Source organism: Triticum dicoccoides, chromosome 5B (genome assembly GCF_002162155.2).
Source record: "Triticum dicoccoides isolate Atlit2015 ecotype Zavitan chromosome 5B, WEW_v2.0, whole genome shotgun sequence".
In the NCBI taxonomy this organism is placed as follows: Eukaryota; Viridiplantae; Streptophyta; class Magnoliopsida; order Poales; family Poaceae; genus Triticum; species Triticum dicoccoides.
The window spans coordinates 312,808,071-312,833,627 of record NC_041389.1 but is presented as its reverse complement, the minus strand read 5'-3'; the positions used below and the strand labels follow the sequence as shown (position 1 = coordinate 312,833,627).

The window sequence follows — 25,557 nt, the reverse complement described above, 5'->3', positions numbered from 1 at the left end:
TCGAGGGCTCGAATACAAGTGCTCGATCATAAACGAGTCAGCGGAAGCAACAATATGTGAGTACAGACATAAGTTAAACAAGTTGCCATAAGATGGCTAGCACAAACTGAGATACAGATCGAAAGAGGCGCATGCCTCCTACCTGGGATCCTTCTAAACTACTCCTGGTCGTCGTCAGCGGCCTACACATAGTAGTAGGCACCTCCGGTGTAGTAGGAGTCGTCGTCGACGGTAGCGTCTGGCTCCTGGGCTCCAGCATCTGGTTGCGACAACCAGCAGAAAGGAAAGGGGGGAAAAGGGGGAGAAAAGCAACCGTGAGTACTCATCCAAAGTACTCGCAAGCAAAGATCTACACTACATATGCAAGCGTATATGTGTAAAGAGGCAATATCGGTGGACTGAACTGCAAAATGACAGAATAAGAGGGGGATACCTAGTCCTATCGAAGACTACGCTTCTGGCAGCCTCCATCTTGCAGCATGTAGAAGAGAGTAGATTGAAGTCCTCCAAGTAGCATCGCATAGCATAATCCTACTCGGCGATCCTCCCCTCGTCGCCCTGTGGAAAAGAGATAACCGGGTTGTCTGTGGAACTTATCTGGGTGTGTTTTATTAAGTATCCAGTTCTAGTTGTCATAAGGTAAAGGTACAACTCCGGGTCGTCCTTTTACCGAGGGACACGACTATTCGAATAGATAAACTTCCCTGCAGGGGTGCACCACATAACCAAACACGCTCGATCCCATTTGGCCGGACACACTTTCCTGGGACATGCCCGGCCTCGGAAGATCAACACGTCGCAGCCCCACCTAGGCACAACAGAGAGGTCAGCACGCCAGTCTAAATCCTATGGCACAGGGGTCCGGGCCCATCGCCCATTGCACACCTGCACGTTGCGAGGGCGGCCGGAAGCAGACCTAGCCTCCCTAATACAAGAGCAGGCGTTCCAGTCCAATCCGACATGCGCCGCTCCGTCGCTGACGTCAAGAAGGCTTCGGCTGATACCACGACGTCGAGTGCCCATAACTGTTCCCGCGTAGTTGGTTAGTGCGTATAGGCCAGTGGCCAGACTCAGATCAAATATCAAGATCTCGTTAAGCGTGTTATTATGAAGTAACCGCGGACGCCGACCAGGGCCAGGCCCACCTCTCGCCTAGATGGTCTCAGCCTGCCCTGTCGCTCCGCCACATAGTAACAGTCGGGGCCGTCGGGAACCCAGGCCCACCTCTACCAGGATGGAGCCACCAGTCCTTCCAGCCCCCACATCAGAATCACTTGCGGGTACTCAACGAGCTGACCCGACTTTAGTCACCATCTGTATAGTATGTATATATGTATAGCATATACCCGTGATCACCTCCCGAGTGATCACGGCCCGATAGTATAGAATGGCAGACTGACAAGAATGTAGGGCCAAAGATGATAAACTAGCATCCTATACTAAGCATTTAGGATTGCGGGTAAGGTATCAACAACTGTAGCAACAATGACAGGCTATGCAATAGAATAGGATCAATCGGAACAGTAACATACTATACTACTCTAATGCAAGCAGTAGAGAGAAGAATAGGCGATATCTGGTGATCAAGGGGGGGGGGGCGCTTGCCTGGTTGCTCTGGCAAGGAGGGGTCGTCAACACCGTAGTCGATCGAGGCAGCAGCGGCGTCGATCTCGTAGTCTACCGAAGAGAAGAGGGGGAAGAAACAATAAATATAATGCAAACATAAGCATGACGATGTATGACATGACAACGAACGGTGCTAGGCGTGCCCTAACACGGTAGGAGGTGATACCGGCAAAGGGGGAAAACATCCGGGAAAATATCCCCGGTATTTTGCGTTTCGGACAAATGTACTAGAGGGGAAAAGTTGCGTGTTTGCTATGCTAGGGATGTGTGGCAGATGAACGGACTACATAACCAGATTTGTCTCGTCGTTCTGAGCAACTTTCATGTACAAAGTTTTTTCATCCGAGCTACGGTTTATTTTATATTAATTTTCTGAGTTTAAATGATTTTCTCATATTCTCTAGAATATTTTTAATTCGGATTTAAATGGGACAATGGCTATGGGTACCCAGAAGTGTACCCAGCCAGTGCATGGCAGGTAGGGTCAGTTGACTTGGTCAACTGCCCAGTCAGCACTGACTAGTCAAAGTGAACAATGAAGGTGGGCCTACTTGTCATCGACTTAGCTATTCTTAATCTAGTTTTGCATTTTAATATAACAGTTGGTCCCACATGCCATCTACTACTAGACTAACTTAGCACTAATTAATACTAACCAAACCTAGTAGTACTAATCTACGCAGGGGCCGGCCATTAGTGGACAGAGCCCAGCCGGCCACACACGGCATGTACAAGGGGTGGCGGCCATGGCCAAGAATGGCAGCAGCAACAAATACGCAGCAGCAGTAGGTAGTAGCAATACGCAGCGGCAGAAGCAGCACATAGCGGCAGCAAGCAGAGCAGCAGCGAGCGGCGCTGGAAGCAGCAGCGCAGAGCCCCGGTAACGTAGGAGCAGCAGCAGCAGCCATGAGCAGCAACAAGCAGCAGCAAAGGGAGGGCAGCAGTACGGCTAGGAGCAGCAGCACGCAGGTTCGGTGCGGAGCTTGGCCCGGGCACGGCGAACGGTGGTGAGGGCACGAGCACGCGGGCGCGGGTCTGCGGCATGGCCAGGCGCGACGGGAGCAGGAGTGCGTGTGAGTAGGGAGCGGAGCTCTAGTTACAGTGGCCAAGAACGGGGCAACTGCTGCGGGGAAAAACGACCATGGCGCCGGCCGACTCCGGTCACGGCGGTTCTACGACCTAGAGGATGTGTGCGCAGTTGGAAAGAGGGACGGGGCGAGCGAAGCTCACCGGGGAGGCACAGGAGGGCTCGGCGGACTCGGGGCCGCGTTGGCCACGGCGAATCGGTCGGAGGAGGCCGTCGATGCAGAGGACGAAGACGGGAGATGGCGGCCTTGAAGCACATCCGGGGCTCGCGATCTTCGGCTTGGAGACGAGTAGGAGACCGGCGATGCTCCTGGGCATGGAGGGGCGGCGAGAGGAGCTCGGTGGCATGGTGAGCGGCAACGGCGCTCTCTGTCGCAGGCGGTTTGGAGAGGAACGGATCGAAGGGAGGACGATTTGGCGATTTAGGGTTCGTCCATCGGGAAGGGGCCAATCTTATCCAGCCAGAGGAGCCGCGGGATGGCCGGCGCGTGGCCATCATGACCACGGACATACACGCTGCGTCCACCTCGCCCGTGGTGAACAGGAGGTTGAAGAAGGTTATAGTGGTGGGTTGGGCTGGTTCCTGTAGCGAGGAGGCCGAAGTGCACAATAGCACTTTGCCTTTTTTTCTTTTTCTCTTTAATTTTTTTGCTTTTCTTTTTATTCGTTTTGTTTTCTATTTACTTTGAATATTATATAGGTCTTATAATATATGAGACTTGGCCCATAATTAGTAATGCAATATTAGACACTGCCACAAAAGTTGTGGTGGTTATTTAAAATAGTTTGTATTTTTATAAAATTTAAAAGGCATTTATTTAGCTGTTTTACCCACTGTTTTAATTACTTAAGTGCACTTAAATCTTTTATAAAAAATGTGGTTTCTCCATCATAATTACCTATGAATTATTTGGCACAACCCGAAAAATTTAGTTTTAATATGTGAAAATTTTATCATTTGACTTGAATTCAGATTTAATTTGAATCGGTTTTAAACTAACGCGAGTTTATCGGCAGTAATCGATGTGACGTGGCATCATTAGCAGAGGTTCACTGTAGCTCAATTACCCGGGTGTCACAATTCTCCTCCACTACAAGAAATCTCATCCCAAGATTTAAGAGGGGGAGTAAGGGGGGAGGGATTGGGTTACGGAAAATCTAACGGATCTTCTCGGTCTTGGTTGCTCTTCTCGAAGAGGTCCATCCAATATATTGATGCCTTCATACTTCTGCTTCAAGTCAAAATGATGAATTCGCCATCCTTCCCTCGGGATCTTCATCGCACATACGAAAAGGATAAGCGGTAACTTCAGAAGAACGGACCTCTACAAGGTTTCTATCTGGTAGATAACGTCAACGAAGATGGCGGAAAGTAACTCTCGAATTGAAACTTAGAAAAATTCGAGAGGAAAGTAACAAGGTACAATAAGGAGTTCCAAGCGGCCAGGCAATCGTTCGATGCCTATTCAGAAGGTGAAAGGGTTTCAGGGCAACGAGAATAAGTACTGTGTCTGATAACAGAATTGATGATCTCTCAGAAAGTGGCTCGTGAATTTCATACGAGGCCACATGCGAGGAACAACCTTGAGAACAGGGGGTGTACAGGAGAGTCAGGTTTCGATCATGTGGAACTATGGGTTATGGGCCCACTATGTGGATTAAAAGTAGGAAGGCGGTGACGATTTGCACGATCATGTAAGCAAGGCATGTCAGAGGTTAGCCTGTCAGTTATATGTCAGTAACAACATTGGTACCAAGGGTGAGGGACAAAGAGAACCATTTTCCTGCTCATCGAAACGAGGCGGACCAATAGGCAAAGTTCTCGTCCATCGGTGGTTACCAGAATGTCATCAACAATAGTAACAGGGTCTTAGTGACAGAGTTGTACACCGAGGTGTTTGCACAAGCAGGGAATTATTACTGCTTATATCATATAGATCATAGAAAGGGTTTAAACAAACCAATGGAAAGGGAAAAGTGTTTATCAGATTTAATCAGAACAATGGAAAGAAAAATGTGTTTAAACACATAATTCAGGGGTATATCCTTCCCAAGGACAAGCATAGCATGATATCCATGATAGGATATAACGTAGAAAACCATTTAGGTAATGGGGAGAGGAATTTTCATGACATTACCCATACAACAGTGTTTGGATAATTGATCAAGAAACATTTAGCATTGGGCTTTAAATGTTCTTGTTGAAAATCGGAGTACCACATACATGCTTCAAGATAGCATTGACATGGTCTTCAAGCAAAGGTCGGACTTGGATAGACTAAGGATTCATCAGGAACAACTTATAGAATAAGTGTTACAATTTCCTCATGGAAGAATGGTTAACCTTGTTAAAAAAGGAAACCATAACAGCAGGTTCTCCGGCCAGGTGTGCTAGGCATGACATCACCTCATCTATTCATATAAGGACCAATGTTATGACTCTTGGAAAATATCCGAACCATCGTATCTGACCGGGTATCAGATCTGGTTGGGGTCATGATACCTCAGACTCAGGATGCTTGAGAAGGAAGGGGTGCAACACAATTTGACGAGATGACATTGTAAGATTCTCAGGAAATGTACTATGGAAGCGAGTTCCAAAGCAGGAGTTCATCCTTAAATCAAGGGGAGGGTGAGGAGGTGGCTGATGGGCTCAGCGACAATTCATTGAGATTTACAAAAAGGTGGATTTCCACAATTATGTGAACAAGGAGATAACATTTGTCATATCCAATGATATGATGATGTATGCTCAAGGAAAAAAACATACACAATTAAACATTGGTTGAAAGGTGCACACCAGATATGGGCTTAGGTAGCATGATCAATGTTAGAATGGTGATTCGATAACCAATGGTCTAAGAATGAAATATCGACCATTAACTTCAAAGCAATAGGGTTGCTAGAAATTTTGAAATCGCACATCATAGTTCAATTGTCGGTTTTCCGGTTAGAAACAACATGGGGACCAAGGAATGAACGGATATGGCAAGAAGTATCACCTGTATCAAGATCTCTTAAGAGGTGGTGAAATTCTCACGACTTTCTTGAGATAAAAGATGGTAAAACTGAAGGAAATATGCCCTAGAGGCAATAATAAAGTTATTATTTATTTCCTTATATCATGATAAATGTTTATTATTCATGCTAGAATTGTATTAACCGGAAACATAATACATGTGTGAATATATAGACAAACAGAGTGTCACTAGTATGCCTCTACTTGACTAGCTTGTTAATCAAAGATGGTTATGTTTCCTAACCATGAACAAGGAGTTGTTATTTGATTAACGGGATCACATCATTAGTTGAATGATCTGATTGACATGACCCATTCCGTTAGCTTAGCACCCAATCGTTTAGTATGTTGCTATTGCTTTCTTCATGACTTATACATGTTCCTATGACTATGAGATTATGCAACTCCCGTTTACCGGAGGAACACTTTGTGTGCTACCAAACGTCACAACGTAACTGGGTGATTATAAAGGTGCTCTACAGGTGTCACCGAAGGTACTTGTTGGGTTGGCGTATTTCGAGATTAGGATTTGTCACTCCGAATGTCGGAGAGGTATCTCTGGGCCCTCTCGGTAATGCACATCACTTAAGCCTTGCAAGCATTGCAACTAATGAGTTAGTTGCGAGATGATGTATTACGGAACGAGTAAAGAGACTTGCCGGTAACGAGATTGAACTAGGTATTGGATACCGACGAACGAATCTCGGGCAAGTAACATACCGATGACAAAGGGAACAACGTATGTTGTTATGCGGTCTGACCGATAAAGATCTTCGTAGAATATGTAGGAACCAATATGGGCATCCAGGTCCCACTATTGGTTATTGACCGGAGACGTGTCTCGGTCATGTCTACATTGTTCTCGAACCGTAGGGTCCGCACGCTTAAGGTTTCGATGACAGTTATATTATGAGTTTATGTATTTTGATGTACCGAAGGTTGTTCGGAGTCCCGGATGTGATCACGGACATGACGAGAAGTCTCGAAATGGCCGAGACATAAAGATTGATATATTGGACGGATATATTTGAACACCAGAAAGGTTCCGGATGAGATTGGGACTATACCGGAGTTCCGGGAGGTTACCGGAACCCCCCGGTAGGTATATGGGCCTTATTGGGCCTTAGTGGAAAGGAGGGAGAAGGAGCAAAGGAGGGGGCGCACCCCCCCAAGCCCAATCCGAATTGGGAGGGGTGGTCGGCCCCCCCTTTCCTTCTTCCCTCCCCTCTCTTCCTCCCCTCTCCTACTCCTAATAGGAAAGGGGGGGCCAAACCTACTTGGAGTAGGTTTACCCCCCCTAGGGCGCGCCTCCCCTCTTGGCCGGCCCCCTCCTCCTCTCCCCCTTTATATACGGAGGAGGGGGCCACCCCATAGACACACAAATTGATCTTCGTGATCGTTCCTTAGCCGTGTGCGATGCCCCCCTCCACGATATTACACCTCGGTCATATTGTAGCGGTGCTTAGGCGAAGCCCTGCGACAGTTGAACATCAAGATCGTCACCACGCCGTCATGCTGACGGAACTCCTCCCCAAGGCTTTGCTGGATCGAAGCCCGGGGTGCGTCATCGAGTTGTACGTGTCTCAAGAACTCGGAGGTGCCGGAGTAACGGTGCTTGGATCGGTTGGACCGGGAAGACGTACGACTACTTCCTCTACGTTGTGTCAACGCTTTTGCTTCGGTCTACGAGGGTACGTAGACAACACTCTCCCCTCTCGTTGCTATATCATCACCATGATCTTGCGTGTGCGTAGGAAATTTTTTGAAATTACTACGTTCCACAACAGTGGTATCAGAGCCAGGTTTTATGCGTTGATGTTATATGCACGAGTAGAACACAAGTGAGTTGTGGGCAATACATGTCATACTGCTTACCAGCATGTCATACTTTGGTTCGGCGGTATTGTTGGATGAAGCGGCCCGGACCGACATTACGCATACGCTTACGCGAGACTGGTTTTACCGCCGTGCTTTGCACACAGGTGACTAGCGGGTGTCAGTTTCTCCAACTTTAGTTGAACCGAGTGTGGCTACGCCCGGTCCTTGCGAAGGTTAAAACAGCACTAACTTGACGAACTATCGTTGTGGTTTTGATGCGTAGGTAAGAACGGTTCTTGCTCAGCCCATAGCAGCCACGTAAAACTTGCAACAACAAAGTAGAGGACGTCTAACTTGTTTTTGCAGGGCATGTTGTGATGTGATATGGTCAAGATGTGATGCTATATTTTATTGTATGAGATGATCATGTTTTGTAACCGAAGTTATCGGCAACTGGCATGAGCCATATGGTTGTCGCTTTATTGTATGAAATGCAAACGCCCTGTAATTGCTTTACTTTATCACTAAGCGGTAGCGATAGTCGTTGAAGCAATAGATGGCGTAAACGACAACGATGCTACGATGGAGATCAAGGTGTCGCGCCGGTGACGATGGTGATCACGATGGTGCTTCGGAGATGGAGATCACAAGCACAAGATGATGATGGCCATATCATATCACTTATATTGATTGCATGTGATGTTTATCCTTTATGCATCTTATCTTGCTTTGATTGACGGTAGCATTTTAAGATGATCTCTCACTAAAAATTATCAAGAAGTGTTCTCCCTGAGTATGCACCGTTGCCAAAGTTCGTCATGCCCAGACACCACGTGATGATCGGGTGTGATAAGCTCTACGTCCATCTACAACGGGTGCAAGCCAGTTTTGCACACGCAGAATACTTAGGTTAAACTTGACGAGCCTAGCATATGCAGATATGGCCTCGGAACACGGAGACCGAAAGGTCGAGTGTGAATCATATAGTAGATATGATCAACATAATGATGTTCACCATTGAAAGCTACTCCATTTCACGTGATGATTGGTTATGGTTTAGTTGATTTGGATCACGTGATCACTTAGAGGATTAGAGGGATGTCTTTCTAAGTGGGAGTTCTTAAGTAATATGATTAATTGAACTTGAATTTATCATGAACTTAGTCCTGGTAGTATTTTGCAAATTATGTTGTAGATCAATAGCTTGCGTTGTTGCTTTCATATGTTTATTTTGATATGTTCCTAGAGAAAAATAAGTTGAAAGATGTTAGTAGCAATGATGCGGATTGGATCCGTGATCTGAGGTTTATCCTCATTGCTGCACAGAAGAATTATGTCCTTGATGCACCGCTAGGTGACAGACCTATTGCAGGAGCAAGATGCAGACGTTATGAACGTTTGGCTAGCTCAATATGATGACTACTTGGTAGTTTAGTGCACCATGCTTAACGGCTTAGAATCGGGACTTCAAAGACGTTTTGAACGTCATGGACCATATGAGATGTTCCAGGAATTGAAGTTAATATTTCAAGCAAATATCCGAGTTGAGAGATATGAAGTCTCCAACAAGTTCTATAGCTAAAAGATGGAGGAGAATCGCTCAACTAGTGAGCATGTGCTCAGATTGTCTGGGTACTACAATCGCTTGAATCAAGTGGGAGTTAATCTTCCAGATAAGATAGTGATTGACAGAGTTCTCTAGTCACCATCACTAAGTTAGTAGAACTTTGTGATGAACTATAGTATGCAAGGGATGACGAAAATGATTCCCGAGCTCTTCGTGATGTTGAAATCGACGAAGGTAGAAATCAAGAAAGAGCATCAAGTGTTGATGATTGACAAGACCACTAGTTTCAAGAAAAGGGCAAAGGGATAGAAAGGGAACTTCAAGTAGAATGACAAGCAAGTTGTCACTCCCGCGAAGAAGCTCACACTGGACCAAAGCCTGAAACTGAGTGCTTACACTGCAAAGGAAATGGTCACTGGAAGCGGAGATGCCCTGAATATTTGGTGGATAAGAAGGATGGCGAAGTGAACAAGGGTATATTTGATATACAGGTTATTGATGTGTGCCTTACTAGTGTTTATAGTAGCCCCTGAGTATTTGATACTTGTTCAGTTGCTAAGATTAGTAACTCGGAACAGGAGTTATATAAACAGAGACTGGTTGAAGGGGAAGTGACAATGAGTGTTGGAAGTGGTTCCAAGATTGATATGATCATCATCGCACACTCCCTATACTTTCGGGATTAGTGTTGAACCTAAATAAATGTTATTTGGCGTTTGTGTTGAGCATGAATATGATTCGATCATGTTTATTGCGATACGGTTATTCATTTAAAGTCAAAGAATAATTGTTGTTCTGTTTACATGAATAAAACCTTAAATGGTCATACACCCAATGAAAATAGTTTGTTGGATCTCAATCATAATGATACACATATTCATAATATTGATGCCAAAAGATGCAAAGTTAATAATGATAGTGCAACTTGTTTGTGGCACTGCCGTTTGGGTCATATCAAAGCGCATGAAGAAACTCCATAAAGATGGATTTTCGGAATCACTTGGTTATGAATCATTTGATGCTTGCGAACCGTGCCTTTTGGGCAAGATGACTAAAACTCCGTTCTCCGGAACAATGGAACAAGCTACTTACTTATTAGAAATAATACATACCGATGTATGCGATCCAATGAGTGTTGATGCTCGTGGCAAGTATCGTTATTTTCTGACCTTCACAAGATGATTTGAGCAGATATGGGTATATCTACTTGATGAAACATAAGTCTGAAATAGTTGAAAGGTTCAAAGAATTTCAGAGTGAAGTGGAAAAATCATCATAACAAGAAAATAAAGTTTCTGCAATCTGATCGCGGAGACGAATATTTGAGTTACGAGTTTGGTCTTCAATTAAAACAATGTGGAATAGTTTCACAGCTCACGCCACCTGGAACACCACAACGTTATGGTGTGTCCGAACGTCATAATCGTACTTTACTAGATATGGTGTGATCTATGATGTCTCTTATCAGTTTACCACTATCGTTTTGGGGTTGTGCATTAGAGACAGCTGCATTCACGTTTAAAAGGGCACCATCTAAATCCGTTGAGACGACACCGTATGAACTATGGTTTAGCAGTAAACCTAAGCTGTCGTTTCTTAAAGTTTGGAGTTGCGATGCTTATATGAAAAAGTTTCAACCTGATAAGCTCGAACCCAAATCGGAGAAGTGCGTCTTCATAGAATACCCAAAGGAAACTGTTGGGTACTCCTTCTATCACAAATCCAAAGGCAAAACATTCGTTGCTAAGAATGGATCCTTTCTAGAGAAGGAGTTTCTCTCGAAAGAAGTGAGTGGGAGGAAAGTAGAACTTGATGAGGTAACTGTACCTGCTCCCTTATTTGAAAGTAGTTCATCACAGAAATCTGTTCCTGTGACTACTACACCAATTAGTGAGGAAGTTAATGATGATGATCATGAAACTTCAGATTAAGTTACTACAGAACCTCGTAGGTCTTCCAGAGTAAGATCCGCACCAGAGTGGTACGGTAATCCTGTTCTGGAAGTTATGTTACTAGACCATGATGAACCTACGAACTATGAAGAAGCGATGGTGAGCCCAGATTCCGCAAAATGGCTTGAGGCCATGAGATCTGAGATAAGATCCATGTATGAAAACAAAGTATGGACTTTGATTGACTTGCCCAATGATCGGCGAGACATTGAGATTAAATGGATCTTCAAGAGGAAGACGTACGCTGATAGTGTTACTATCTACAAAGCTAGAATTGTCGCAAAAGGTTTTCGACAAGTTCAAGGTGTTGACTACGATGAGAGTTTTTCACTCGTATCTATGCTTAAGTCTGTCTGAATCATGTTAGCAATTGCCACATTTTATGAAATCTGGCAAATGGATGTCAAAACTGCATTCCTTAATGGATTTTTTAAAGAAGAGTTGTATATGATGCAACCAGAAGGTTTTGTCGATCCGAAAGGTGCTAACAAAATGTGCAAGCTCCAGCGATCCATCAATGGACTGGTGCAAGCATCTCAGAGTTGGAATATACGCTTTGATAAGTTGATCAAAGCATATAGTTTTAATACAGACTTGCGGTGAAGCCTGTATTTACTAGAAAGTGAGTGGGAGCACTACAACATTTCTGATAAGTATATGTGAATGACATATTGTAGATCGGAAATAATGTAGAATTATTCTGCAAAGCATAAAGGAGTGTTTGAAAGGAGGTTTTCAAAGAAAAACTCGGTGAAGCTGCTTACATATTGAGCATCAAGATCTATAGAGACAGATCAAGATGCTTGATAAGTTTTTTCAATGAGTACATACCTTGACAAGATTTTGAAGTAGTTCAAAATGGAACAGTCAAAGAAAGAGTTCTTGCCTGTGTTACAAGGTGTGAAATTGAGTAAGACTCAAAACCCGACCACGGCAGAAGATAGAAAGAGAATGAAAGTCATTCCCTATGCCTTGGCCATAGGTTCTATAAAGTATGCCATGCTGTGTACCAGATCTATTGTATACCCTACACTGAGTTTGGCAAGGGAGTACAATAGTGATCTAGGAGTAGATCACTGGACAGCGGTCAAAATTATCCTTAGTGGAATAAGGATATGTTTCTCGATTATGGAAGTGGCAAAAGGTTCGTCGTAAAGGGTTACGTCGATGCAAGTTTTGACACCGATCTGGATGACTCTAAGTCTCGATCTAGATACATATTGAAAGTGGGAGCAATTAGCTAGAGTAGCTCCGTGCAGAGCATTGTAGACATAGAAAATTGCAAAATACATAACGGATCTGAATGTGAAAGACCCGTTGACTAAGATTCTCTCACAAGCAAAACATGATCACACCTTAGTACTCTTTGGGTGTTAATCACATAGCGATGTGAACTAGATTACTGAATCTAGTAAACCCTTTGGGTGTTGGTCTCATGGCGATGTGAACTATGGGTGTTAATCACATGATGATGTGAACTATCGATGTTAATCACATGGTGATGTGATCTAGATTATTGACTCTAGTGCAAGTGGGAGACTGAAGGAAATATGCCCTAGAGGCAATAATAAAGTTATTATTTATTTCCTTATATCATGATAAATGTTTATTATTCATGCTAGAATTGTATTAACCGGAAACATAATACATGTGTGAATATATAGACAAACAGAGTGTCACTAGTATGCCTCTACTTGACTAGCTTGTTAATCAAAGATGGTTATGTTTCCTAACCATGAACAAGGAGTTGTTATTTGATTAACGGGATCACATCATTAGTTGAATGATCTGATTGACATGACCCATTCCGTTAGCTTAGCACCCGATCTTTTAGTATGTTGCTATTGCTTTCTTCATGACTTATACATGTTCCTATGACTATGAGATTATGCAACTCCCGTTTACCGGAGGAACACTTTGTGTGCTACCAAACGTCACAACGTAACTGGGTGATTATAAAGGTGCTCTACAGGTGTCACCGAAGGTACTTGTTGGGTTGGCGTATTTCGAGATTAGGATTTGTCACTCCGAATGTCGGAGAGGTATCTCTGGGCCCTCTCGGTAATGCACATCACTTAAGCCTTGCAAGCATTGCAACTAATGAGTTAGTTGCGAGATGATGTATTACGGAACGAGTAAAGAGACTTGCCGGTAACGAGATTGAACTAGGTATTGGATACCGACGATCGAATCTTGGGCAAGTAACATACCGATGACAAAGGGAACAACGTATGTTGCTATGCGGTCTGACCGATAAAGATCTTCGTAGAATATGTAGGAACCAATATGGGCATCCAGGTCCCACTATTGGTTATTGACCGGAGACGTGTCTCGGTCATGTCTACATTATTCTCGAACCGTAGGGTCCGCACGCTTAAGGTTTCGATGACAGTTATATTATGAGTTTATGTATTTTGATGTACCGAAGGTTGTTCGGAGTCCCGGATGTGATCACGGACATGACGAGAAGTCTCGAAATGGCCGAGACATAAAGATTGATATATTGGACGGATATATTTGGACACTGGAAAGGTTCCGAATGAGGTTGGGACTATACCGGAGTTCCGGGAGGTTACCGGAACCCCCCGGTAGGGGTATGGGCCTTATTGGGCCTTAGTGGAAAGGAGGGAGAAGGAGCAAAGGAGGGGGCGCACCCCCCAAGCCCAATCCAAATTGGGAGGGGGGCCGGCCCCCCCTTTCCTTCTTCCCTCCCCTCTCTTCCTTCCCTCTCCTACTCCTAATAGGAAAGGGGGGGCCAAACCTACTTGGAGTAGGTTTGCCCCCCCTAGGGCGCGCCTCCCCTCTTGGCCGGCCCCCTCCTCCTCTCCCCCTTTATATACGGAGGAGGGGGGCACCCCATAGACACACAAATTGATCTTCGTGATCATTCCTTAGCCGTGTGCGGTGCCCCCCTCCACGATATTACACCTCGGTCATATTGTAGCGGTGCTTAGGCGAAGCCCTGCGACAGTTGAACATCAAGATCGTCACCACGCCGTCGTGCTGACGGAACTCCTCCCCAAGGCTTTGCTGGATCGAAGCCCGGGGTGCGTCATCGAGTTGTACGTGTGTCAAGAACTCGGACGTGCCGGAGTAACGGTGCTTGGATCGGTTGGACCGGGAAGACGTACGACTACTTCCTCTATGTTGTGTCAACGCTTCCGCTTCGGTCTACGAGGGTACGTAGACAACACTCTCCCCTCTCGTTGCTATATCATCACCATGATCTTGCGTGTGCGTCGGAAATTTTTTGAAATTACTACGTTCCCCAACAAATACTCCAAGGTAAAGAAGAACAAATGCTGGTAGCAAGGATCTCAAGGTATAACACAAAACATGAACAAGTTTGCGTTGAACGGAAGGCAATAATGTGGTCGATGAACACAATTATCGAAGGCAAGGATGGTATTTCTCAACATGAATTCAGTTGATATCCTGGAAGAGCTCAGAATGCTGATGATGATCATGACAAGTTTTGTTGAAAGGCTCCATGAAGCAATTGAACAGCGGCTACATCAAGCAACAGGACTAATGCAACGAAAGATTATTGGAACCATGGATACGACACCAACTCAGAATCAAGCTTCTGTTCGAGGTGAAACAATAAGACAAGGAAGGTCGACGTAACCTTAGCTCATCGCCGAAAGTGGTGCTCCGGGAGTAAGGACCAGGTAGCACAGTTAAAATTAGCACGATACTGATATAGCCGATCAGGTTAGGAATGGTGTGATCGGGTACAAACTCGTAAGCAAAGAAGATTTCTAAGAATTGTTGAATTGCAGAGCGGCCTCTCGGTGTCCTTGAGAGTTTAACAACTCAGAACCCGGGAAAACTGGAATCGGTGAGAATGTAGTACTTGATGAAGAACTCATAAGAAGCTATACAGTTCCGTGATAATCTCGAGATACCAGGGGGTAATACTCGATGACAGATCAAAGTAGAGGTTGGACTGGGGTATTGCTCTGAAGTAGACAAGTGCTTACACTTGCACGAGAAATGGTATTTAAAGGAGAACATGGTCGAAACCACGATTGCAAAAGGCCAGATCCCAGATATAAGATGAACTTATACCAAGGAAATATTTAATTGAAGAGAAGCTTCAATGATAGATCTACATCGTGTCCATGGGCATGAACACAAAGTTCAAGGTCGACTCCCACTTCTCCAATGCATAACCTTTCATTCACTTCTCACTTTCGAAGAAGTTGTACTGTTGAAATTTTATCTGGCAAAATACCAGAAGAGTATGACTCGTGAAAACTTCTGAGTTCACACATATTAAGGAAGGCATAGGTTCAACCCATCAGGGTATCGTGGAAACATATACCACAAACTTCAATAGTAAATACCGCCAGCTCGAAAGCTGATCATGGTTGAGAAAGCAGAGGATACAATTTACCAAAGGCAGTATGTATATGAGGGAAGGCTCACAAGGTTATTGAATATGAAGGACACTATTGGATAAAATCCAACAAAGGACCTGCCGGTCCATAATGGAGCTGATGTGAGTATCGACACACAACCAGAGGAAGTAACAATGCAAAGGCAATGGATTATAGAAATAACTGACTAATTCAGAGCTAAAATGCAAAGGAATTGAGATTTTCAAATCAAGGACTCAGAAGCAAACGCTCTGATTAAGGATGGATAAGTCAAGTAGACTTAGAAGCACAACCGATCAAGGCATTGATTGGTCAAGAACCAGCTCATATCCAAATGACTGAGCCGGATAATCCTAGGATTCGATTGATGATTGTGAACATTCGCAACGTATTGAATCGGTTGACTCAAAAATTGATAGTGACAAAGGATGCCAATAAGATTACTATACTTATGGGGTTAACCATGCTAGAAATTCAAGAACAACAGGCTTTTGAGGATTTTTGAAAAATCAAATAGTATTTCGAAGACTTTGGTGAAAGGCATGAACAACTGGGAATGAGCAGATACTCGGTAAGTGCGAGGAATTATCCGTAGGGGTATTCATGTGGTAAGGAACTGCAAGGCAGTAGGCTCAAAGTATTTTTGGAACAATGGAGAAAATTTCGGGGTATCTTGTAACAAGATCAACTGGGAATAAAAGTAGGAACGACAAGTGCATGTAATTATCCATAGGGATATTTCGATGGTAGGAAATTGAAAAAGCAACGAGCACAAAGTCTCGAGAGAACATCGGAGAGTATCTTCGAAATCCTTCGGTGCACCAAGTAATTATCTGGAGTAAGGGGCTCTCAGGGTGGAAGTAGTTACGAGAACCTAGAGTTGGCGTTAGTAAAATCATTTAACCCAAATAGAAGAGAGATCAGAGTCCCAGAGTATAGACGAGGAGTAAAAGATCCTAATACCACCCAATGGCGACGTGGGCCCGTAAGACACACAGCCATGTTAGTAAAAGTTTTGTAATGTCTAGACTCGACTTCGACCAAGGAGTGTAGAAGGGGGATTCTTACAGGCATTCGGCTCTGATACCAACTTGTGACGCCCCTGATTTAATCGTACACTAATCATGCACGCAAACGTGTACGATCAAGATCAGGGACTCACGGGAAGATATCACAACACAACTCTAAAACATAAATAAGTCATACAAGCATCATAATACAAGCCAGGGGCCTCGAGGGCTCAAATACAAGTGCTTGATCATAGACGAATCAGCGGAAGCAACAATATCTGAGTACAGACATAAGTTAAACAAGTTGCCATAAGATGGCTAGCACAAACTGGGATACAGATCGAAAGAGGCACATGCCTCCTGCCTGGGATCCTCCTAAACTACTCCTGGTCGTCATCAATGGCCTGCATGTAGTAGTAGGCACCTCCGGTGTAGTAGGAGTCATCGTCGACGATGGCATCTGGCTCCTGGTCTCCAACATCTGGTTGCGACAACCAGGAAGAAAGGAAAGGGAGAAAAGCAACCGTGAGTACTCATCCAAAGTACTCGCAAGCAAGGATCTACACTACATATGCAAGGGTATATGTGTAAAGAGGCAATATCGATGGACTAAACTACAGAATGCCAGAATAAGAGGGGGATAGCTAGTCCTATCGAAGACTACGCTTCTGGCAGCCTCCATCTTGCAGCATGTAGAAGAGAGTAGATTGAAGTCCTCCAAGTAGCATCGCATAGCATAATCCTATCCGGCGATCCTCCCCTCATCGCCCTGTGGAAAAGCGATCACCGGGTTGTCTGTGGAACTTGTCTGGGTGTGTTTTATTAAGTATCCAGTTCTAGTTGTCATAAGGTCAAGGTACAACTCCGGGTCGTCCTTTTACCGAGGGACACGGCTATTCGAATAGATAAACTTCCCTGCAGGGGTGCACCACATAACCCAATACGCTCGATCCCATTTGGTCGGACACACTTTCCTGGGTCATGCCCGACCTCGAAAGATCAACACGTCGCAGCCCCACCTAGGCACAACAGAGAGGTCAGCACGCCGGTCTAAATCCTATAGCGCAGGGGTATGGGCCCATCGCCCATTGCACACCTGCACGTTGCGAGGGCGGCCAGAAGCAGACCTAGCCTTCCTAATACAAGAGCAGGCGTTCCAGTCCAATCCGGCGTGCGCCGCTCCGTCGCTGACGTCAAGAAGGCTTCGGCTGATACCACGACGTCGAGTGCCCATTACTGTTCCCGCGTAGTTGGTTAGTGCGTATAGGCCAGTGACAAGACTCGGATCAAATACCAAGATCTCTTTAAGCGTGTTATTATGAAGTAACCACGGACGCCGACCAGGGCCAGGCCCACCTCTCGCCTAGGTAACCTGCCCTGTCGCTCCGCCACATAGTAACAGTCGGGGGCCGTCAGGAACCCAGGCCCACCTCTACCAGGATGGAGCCACCTGTCCTTCCAGCCCCCACATCGGAATCACTTGCGGGTACTCAACGAGCTGACCCAACTTTAGTCACCATCTGTATAGTATGTATATATGTATAGTATATACCCATGATCACCTCCCGAGTGATCACGGCCCGATAGTATAGCATGGCAGACTGACAAGAATGTAGGGCCAAAGATGATAAACTAGCATCCTATACTAAGCATTTAGGATTGCGGATAAGGTATCAACAACTGTAGCAACAATGACAGGCTATGCAACAGAATAGGATCAATCGGAACAGTAACATGCTATACTACTCTAATGCAAGCAGTAGAGAGAAGAATAGGCGATATCTGGTGATCAGGGGGGGCTTGCCTGGTTGCTCTGGCAAGAAGGAGAGGTCGTCAACACCGTAGTCGATCGAGGCAGCAGCGACGTCGGTCTCGTAGTCTACCGAAGAGAAAAGGGGGAAGAAACAATAAATATAATGCAAACATAAGCATGACGATGCATGACATGACAACAAACGGTGCTAGGCGTGCCCTAACACGGTAGGAGGTGATACCGGCAAAGGGGGGAAACATCCGGGAAAGTATCCCCAGTGTTTTTTGTTTTGGACAGATGAACTGGAGGGGAAAAGTTGCATGTTCGATATGCTAGGGATGTGTGGCAGATGAACGGGCTACATAACCGGATTTGTCTCATCGTTCTGAGCAACTTTCATGTACAAAGTTTTTTCATTCGAGCTACGATTTATTTTATATTAATTTTCTAAATTTAAATGATTTTCTGATATTCCTTAGAATATTTTTAATTCAGATTTAAATGGGACAATGGCTATGGGTACCCATAAGTGTACCCAGCCAGTGCATGGCAGGTAGGGTTAGTTGACTTGGTCAACTGCCCAGTCAGCACTGACTAGTCAAAGTGAACAGTGAAGGTGGGACCTACTTATCATGGACTTAGCTATTCTTAATCTAGTTTTGCATTTTAATATAACAGTTGGTCCCACATGCCATCTACTACTAGACTAACTTAGCACTAATTAATACTAACCAAACCTAGTAGTACTAATCTACGCAGCGGCCGGCCATTAGTGGACAGAGCCCAGCCGGCCACACACGGCCATGTACCGGGGTGGCGGCCATGGCCAAGAATGGCAGCAGCAACAAATACGCAGCAGCAGTAGGTAGTAGCAATATGCAGCGACAGAAGCATTAGGGCATCTCCACCCGCGCCCCCAGGAAGGCCTCCCCAGGCGTTTTTTTTTTGCGCCGGCGCCGAAAAAACGGCCCAGTCGCGCCCCAGGAACCCGATTTTCGCCGGTTTGGGCCGAAAACAGCGTCGGCGGACCCAGCCCGAACCCGGCGCGCTGGGTGGCGCCCGGCGGCGCCGGGCGAACTGTTTTGGCGCGAAGAAGCCGCGAGCCCGCCGCGTCAGCGACACGGCTCTCTTCTCGGCCCTTCATCGTCCTCATCGCCTCGTTTCCCACGGCGAATCAATGCCAAAGCTGCCGCGCGCTGCCGCGCGCTGCCGCGCCGGTCAGCCTGCACCATTGATACCTCATGGGCGGCGCAGTGAAGACCGGACGACGCGCGTCCCTCGCCCTCCCTCGCCCGCCAGGCGTACACACGGTGGCACGCGCGCCTCGGCCTATATATGACGCGCCCCGGCACACTCTCCCGCCGTCGTCGTTCCTCCCTCTCCTCTCCTCTCTTTCGCCGTCTCCAGTTCACACCCATGGTCGAGCGCTTCCCAGGCGACGGCGCGGCGGCGAACGGCTTCGGCCGCCGCCATCTTCATGAAGACGAGGCTGGAATCTAGGACTAACATGGTCGACAATAGGGAGATACAACTCCAAGAAAACAAACAGAAGGTCAAAGCATCTAGGCTGCTGTCAGCAAAACATGACCCTCGTATAATTTTGCCCACTCCACTCGCATCTGACCACAACTGAAGCATATGTCAACATTTTTTATTGGGATAACCTGAAGATATATACTTATATGTAAAGAAGATCGTGCAGATCAACTTGATTAGAATTAGCACAGTTCTACAAAATAAAGAAACTAATATGTAATGTAATCCTCTGACGGCTTGCAAATCATGTGTCATGTCACTGATGTACAGCCTAATAATTCAACTTAAACAACAGAGTTGCATTGTTCGGTTCATAAGAATTGGGTACAAAATTTTGCACTGAAAGAATGATCGTGAAAATGAACCTGAAGGACCAAAATATTCAGCATGCTTTTGTATCAATCTACACTTGTGCCCCACTAAAAATCCTTTGTAAACCACCACTTCAATCTAGTGTTGGGATAAAAATAAAATGTCGAATATAATCCCTCAACAGCAACATACACATGTGCCATCCACTTATCCACCTGCAAAGCCAAATCATCGGCATCAGTAGGATGTCCAGACTCCAGAGCATGCTATAGTCTAGCCGTCCCAAACTTTTCTATGATTTTAAAAACAAAAACTATGATTTTGAAGCGGAATCATCAGCTTTTGACTCATCGATTAATCCTGAGATATACGTTCTCATCAGGACTTGGGAAGTTGGGATCAGATCAAACAGATCAGTTTCGTCTACTGCATCAAGCGCAAGAATTTCTAGATTCTCTTCCTGTAGAACTTCATCTCAGATAAGATCAGTTGATTGACCATGGACGTGGCGACTGGCGACCATGGCCGTCGTCGTTGATGAGACGTACCTGAGTTCGATGGCGGCGGACCTGGAGCTGAGGTCCATGAGGCGCTGGCGGCGTCAAACATGGCGACCCCATCTCCCGAGCAGGCGGCCATGGCCGAGGCCGAGGGTCCCGTCTTGTCGGCCATGGGTGCCATGGAGGTCATGGCACACGAACTCCACGTCCGACCAGTGGCGATGGGGGATGGCGGCGGCGGCATACGAGCGGATTGGCGGCGGCGGCGCCGACGTGACCTAGATCGAGGGGAGCGTTTTTGCCTGATGCTACGGGCGAGGAGGCTCTTCGCCTGGTTTTTTTCGTTTCGTGCGAGGGGTAGCCTCTTCGTGGTGGCGGGGTATGGGATGACCCGGGGTTTTTTTTTGGTGCCGTGGATGGAGCCGTGGTAGATGAGACAAAAAAAATCTACGAAGGTTAACCTACGAAAAAACCGGACGAAAATGGTGGGACAAAAATTGACCGGAGGAGACTAGCAACTGCTCCATTAGGAGTAGAGACTAGGACTCCTTTTTTCCTCTTCCCTAGCCACATGGGCTTTTCAGGACTTGGTGCACGTAGCCCAATAAGGCCAGGGCGCCTCCTCTCAGCCCATGCTAGCCATTGGGTCATGGTGGACCCACTTGTGGACTTCCGGACCCCTCCGAAATCCTCCAAAACCTTCTAGAAGCTTCATTGTACAATACCGAAAAATTGCATTTTTTTTCCGGAACCCAAAATATGACTTCCCATATATAAATCTTTACCTCTTGAACATTCTGAGACTCCTCTTGGCATCCGAGATCTCATCCGGGACTCTGAACAACATTTGGTTATCAATCATCAAATATCCCAAACTCTAGCGTCAATGAACATTAAGCGTGCGACCCCGCGGGTTCGGGAAGCATGTAGTCATGACCGAGACACCTCTCCGGTCAATAACCAATACCGGGACCTGGATGCCCATATTGATTCCTACATATTCCACGAAGGTCTTTTACCGGTTGAACCATGATGTCAAGGTCTCAAGGATTCGGTTAATCCCGTATGCAATTCCCTTTGTCCAGCAATATGTTACTTGCCAGAGATTTGATTGTCGTTATCTCCATACCTAATTCAATCTCGTTACCGGCAAGTCTCTATACTCGTTCCATAATACAAGATCACGTGACTAACTCATTAGTCACATTGCTTGCAAGCTCTTTAAGATGTTGTATTACCGAGAGGGCCTAGAGATATCTCTCCGTCATACGGAGTGACATATCCCAGTCTTGATCCATACCAACCCAACAAATACCATCAAAGATACCTGTAGAGTGCCTTTATGATCACCCAGTGATACACATTAGGTATTCCTCCAGTGTCAGGGAGTTACACGATCTCATGGTTTAAGGAACAGATACTTGACATGAAGAAAACTATAGAAAATAAACTAAACGATCTGATGCTAAGCTTACGGTTGGGTCTTGTCCATCACATCATTCTCCCAATGATGTGATCCTTTTATCAAATGACAACTCATGTCTATGGTTAGGAAATCTTAATCATCTTTGATCAACGAGCTAGTCTAGTAGAGTCATACTAGGGACACGGTGTAGTTTATGTATTCACACATGTATTTAAGTTTCCGGACAATACAATTCTAGCATGAACAATAAACATTTATCATGAACGGGAAATATGATAATAACCATTTTCTTATGGCCTCTAGGGAATATTTCCAACAGTCTCCCACTTACACTAGAGTCAATAATCTGGTATACATCTCCATGAGTTCTAGAGTTTGATCATGTTTTGCTTGTGAGAGAGGTTTTAGTCAATGGGTCTACAATATTCAGATCCATGTGTACTTTGCAAATCTCTATGTCATACAATAGATGCTGCTACCACGCTCCACTTGGAGCTATTCCAAATGGTTGCTCCACTATGCGTGTTCGGTTCGTGACTCGGAGTCATCCGGATCGGTATCAAAGATTGCATCAACATAACCCTTTACGATGAACTCTTTATTACCTCCAAAACCGAGAAACATTTCCTTAGTCATCTAAGGATAATTTTGACCGCTATCCAGTGATCCAGTCCCGGATCACTCTTGTACTCCCTTGCCAAACTCATGGCAAGGCACACAACAGGTATAGTACACAGCATGGCATACATTATAGAGCCTATGGCTGAGGCATATGGAATGACCTTCATCCTTTCTCTTTCTTCTGTCGTGGTCGAGCTTTGTGTCCTACGCAACTTCACACCTTACAATACAGGAAAGAACTCCTTCTTTGACTAATCCATTTTGAACTCCTTCAAAATCTTGTCAAGGTATGTGCTCTTTGAAAGTCTTATCAGGCGTCTTGATCTATCTCTGTAGATCTTGATGCCCAATATGTAAGCAGCTTCACCCAAGTCTTCCTTTGAAAACCTCCTTTTAAACAACCCTTTATGCTTTCCAGAAATTCTACATCATTTCCAATCAACAATATGTCATCCACATATACTATCAGAAATGCTATAGAGCTCCCACTCACTTTCTTGTAAATACAAGTTTCTTCATAAACTTCGTATAAACCCAAAAGCTTTGATAACCGCATCAAAGCGTATATTCCAACTCCGAGATGCTTGCACCAGTCCATAGATGGATCGCTGGAGCTTGCGTACTTTGTTAGCATCCTTATGATCGACATAACCTTCTGGTTGCATCATATACAACTCTTCCTTAAGAAATCTGTTAAGGAATGTCGTTTTGACGTCTATTTGACAGATCTCATAATCATAAAATGCGGCAATAGCTAACATAATTCTAACAGACTTAACACTAGTACGCGTCGGTGCTATACACACAGTTTTTAACCCCTTTCAGCGACGACATTTGGAACCATCGCCAAGTGAGTGTGGGTGATAGGTGGGTCCTTCCCACACGACCCAGAAACCATCGGGAATAGGCCCTCATGGCACACAGGCTGGGGCAAAATGAGCTTGTGTGCGATTGGGAGAGGCACGGAAACCCAATCATTTCCGTTTGTATGTACATCCCACATAGTGAATCCCAGAAAAACATTTCCGTTCGTATGTATATCACACACAGTCAATCCAAGGAATACATTTCTGTTCTTATGTACATCCCACACAGTCAATCCAGGGAAAACCTTTCCATTCGTATGTACATCCCACACAGTTAATCTAGGGAAAATGTTTCCGTTCGTATGTACACCCCACACAGTCAATCCAGGGAAAATGTTTCCGTTCGTATGTACATCCCACAAAGGTTTATGTATAGGATCGTTCGTGATAGGTGTAACTATCACACATGCTCTGCCTTGGTTAACCATTTTCTTTTATCAAGTACATCACACACGATTTGGTGAAGAAAACTGTGTGGCATTGGGCTATCCATCACAAGCGCTTTTACTGCTAGAACCGTTTGCAAAGTTCCATGACCCATTTAGCAGGTTTATTAGTTTACAATTAATAATTCCAGTATTACGCAAATTCACATTTCATACCGAACAACTGTTTGCTAATTTCATATTAGGCACATAGATATATTTTAACATCACAGTACAACATATAGCTAGTTCAACTTCATAAGAACAATACTAGAACAATATATTTATTTCCATAATCGAGATAATCCAGGCTCGTCTTATCCACCTCTGCTTTTAGTTCAGTAAGAACCTGTTTTGCACTAGCCAACTGGGAAAGTGCCTCCTCCTTTGCCAACACGATCTTAGCAAAAGTTTGATTTAAAAAATCTAAGCTCATTCTCCACCTTCCTCTTTTTATCCTGCATCTTCAAATATTCTTCAGCGTTGACAACACTTTCTCTAAGCCCACCTCTGTTCTTTTCCTCATACATGCTCCAAAGATTTTCTAGGCACATCTTCAAAGACTGTGGCCACTCTTGATCAACCCACTCCAAGTAAGAACACTTCCGTTCATCCTATAATATTTAAAACTAGATCAATAACAATTGTAGGGAAAATGGGTTTATAGCGACATAGAAAATCACCAATACTCCATTTGTACCATGTAACTTGTATAGTGTGTTGTGTTTATAATATAGCTACACAGTAGGAGCCTTTCCTACTGTTTCACGGTAAAAAAATCACCAATACTTATTTTGAAAAACTAAAGAAACTGGTTAATTATGACATATCTTCTCAAAAAGATCAATGTGCAAATGAATTAATTGCTACTGAGACAATAACCAAATTCTGAAACATCACAAGCTATAATTAACTACAACAACACTACAAGTTCTTACTCATGTACTATAAATAACAAATTGAACATTTTAAGAGGAAGGTAAATATAACTGCAACAGCATAGCGATAGTGTTTGGATGACAACAAATTGATACTAACAAGTGTGTACATGCACAAATTTAGTAACATAGAACTAATAGCACTAAGGTCATCTACTATGTATGCAAAGACCGGTGTAAAGACAACTGTTGCTACATCTCGCACCGGTGCCCTGCACTGGCGAGCTGATGTAGCGGGAAAAAAATCAGGGACCCGAACTCCGGAGCACCTAGTTGCTCTGATGCCCAGTTCTTCGTGCCATAAAGATTTAGTATTTTACTACTTGGCTGCTCGGATGTGTGGACAAGTTGGCTGCACAAACTGCTGAAGCGGTGCAAAATAATTTTCTAATGGCACCGCTGATGAGATGGCAACATTTTCAGATACTAGGTACAAACTGTGACACTGTCTTAGGATGTGTTTGGTTGAGGTGTGGTATGAATGGGTTGGGACTGTGACAGTGTTTGAATCACAGCTAAAAAATGATTTGTAACAACGAAAGATAGTCTAACCTTCTGTGCACATGCTAGAAACTTCCTCCCACTGTCCACAAATTCAAATGCAACTAGCTTCATGCATGGAGATTGGTGGTGACAACGAGCAGACAGATCTTTAGCCACCCCTCTCCATTTGTTGCAACTGATGGTCCTAGGGAACCACAAGAGGAAGAAATGACTCAA

General features: G+C 44.8%; 1 long non-coding RNA gene across 1 annotated transcript; it reads right to left on the bottom strand.

The window, feature by feature from the left end:
• Positions 1-19,998: 19,998 nt before the first annotated feature.
• Positions 19,999-20,924, bottom strand: LOC119305443. Its single transcript, XR_005148669.1, has 2 exons — positions 20,610-20,924; positions 19,999-20,276 (listed from the first exon to the last, which is right to left on the bottom strand). It is a non-coding gene; the product is annotated as an uncharacterized LOC119305443 (long non-coding RNA).
• Positions 20,925-25,557: the final 4,633 nt, after the last annotated feature.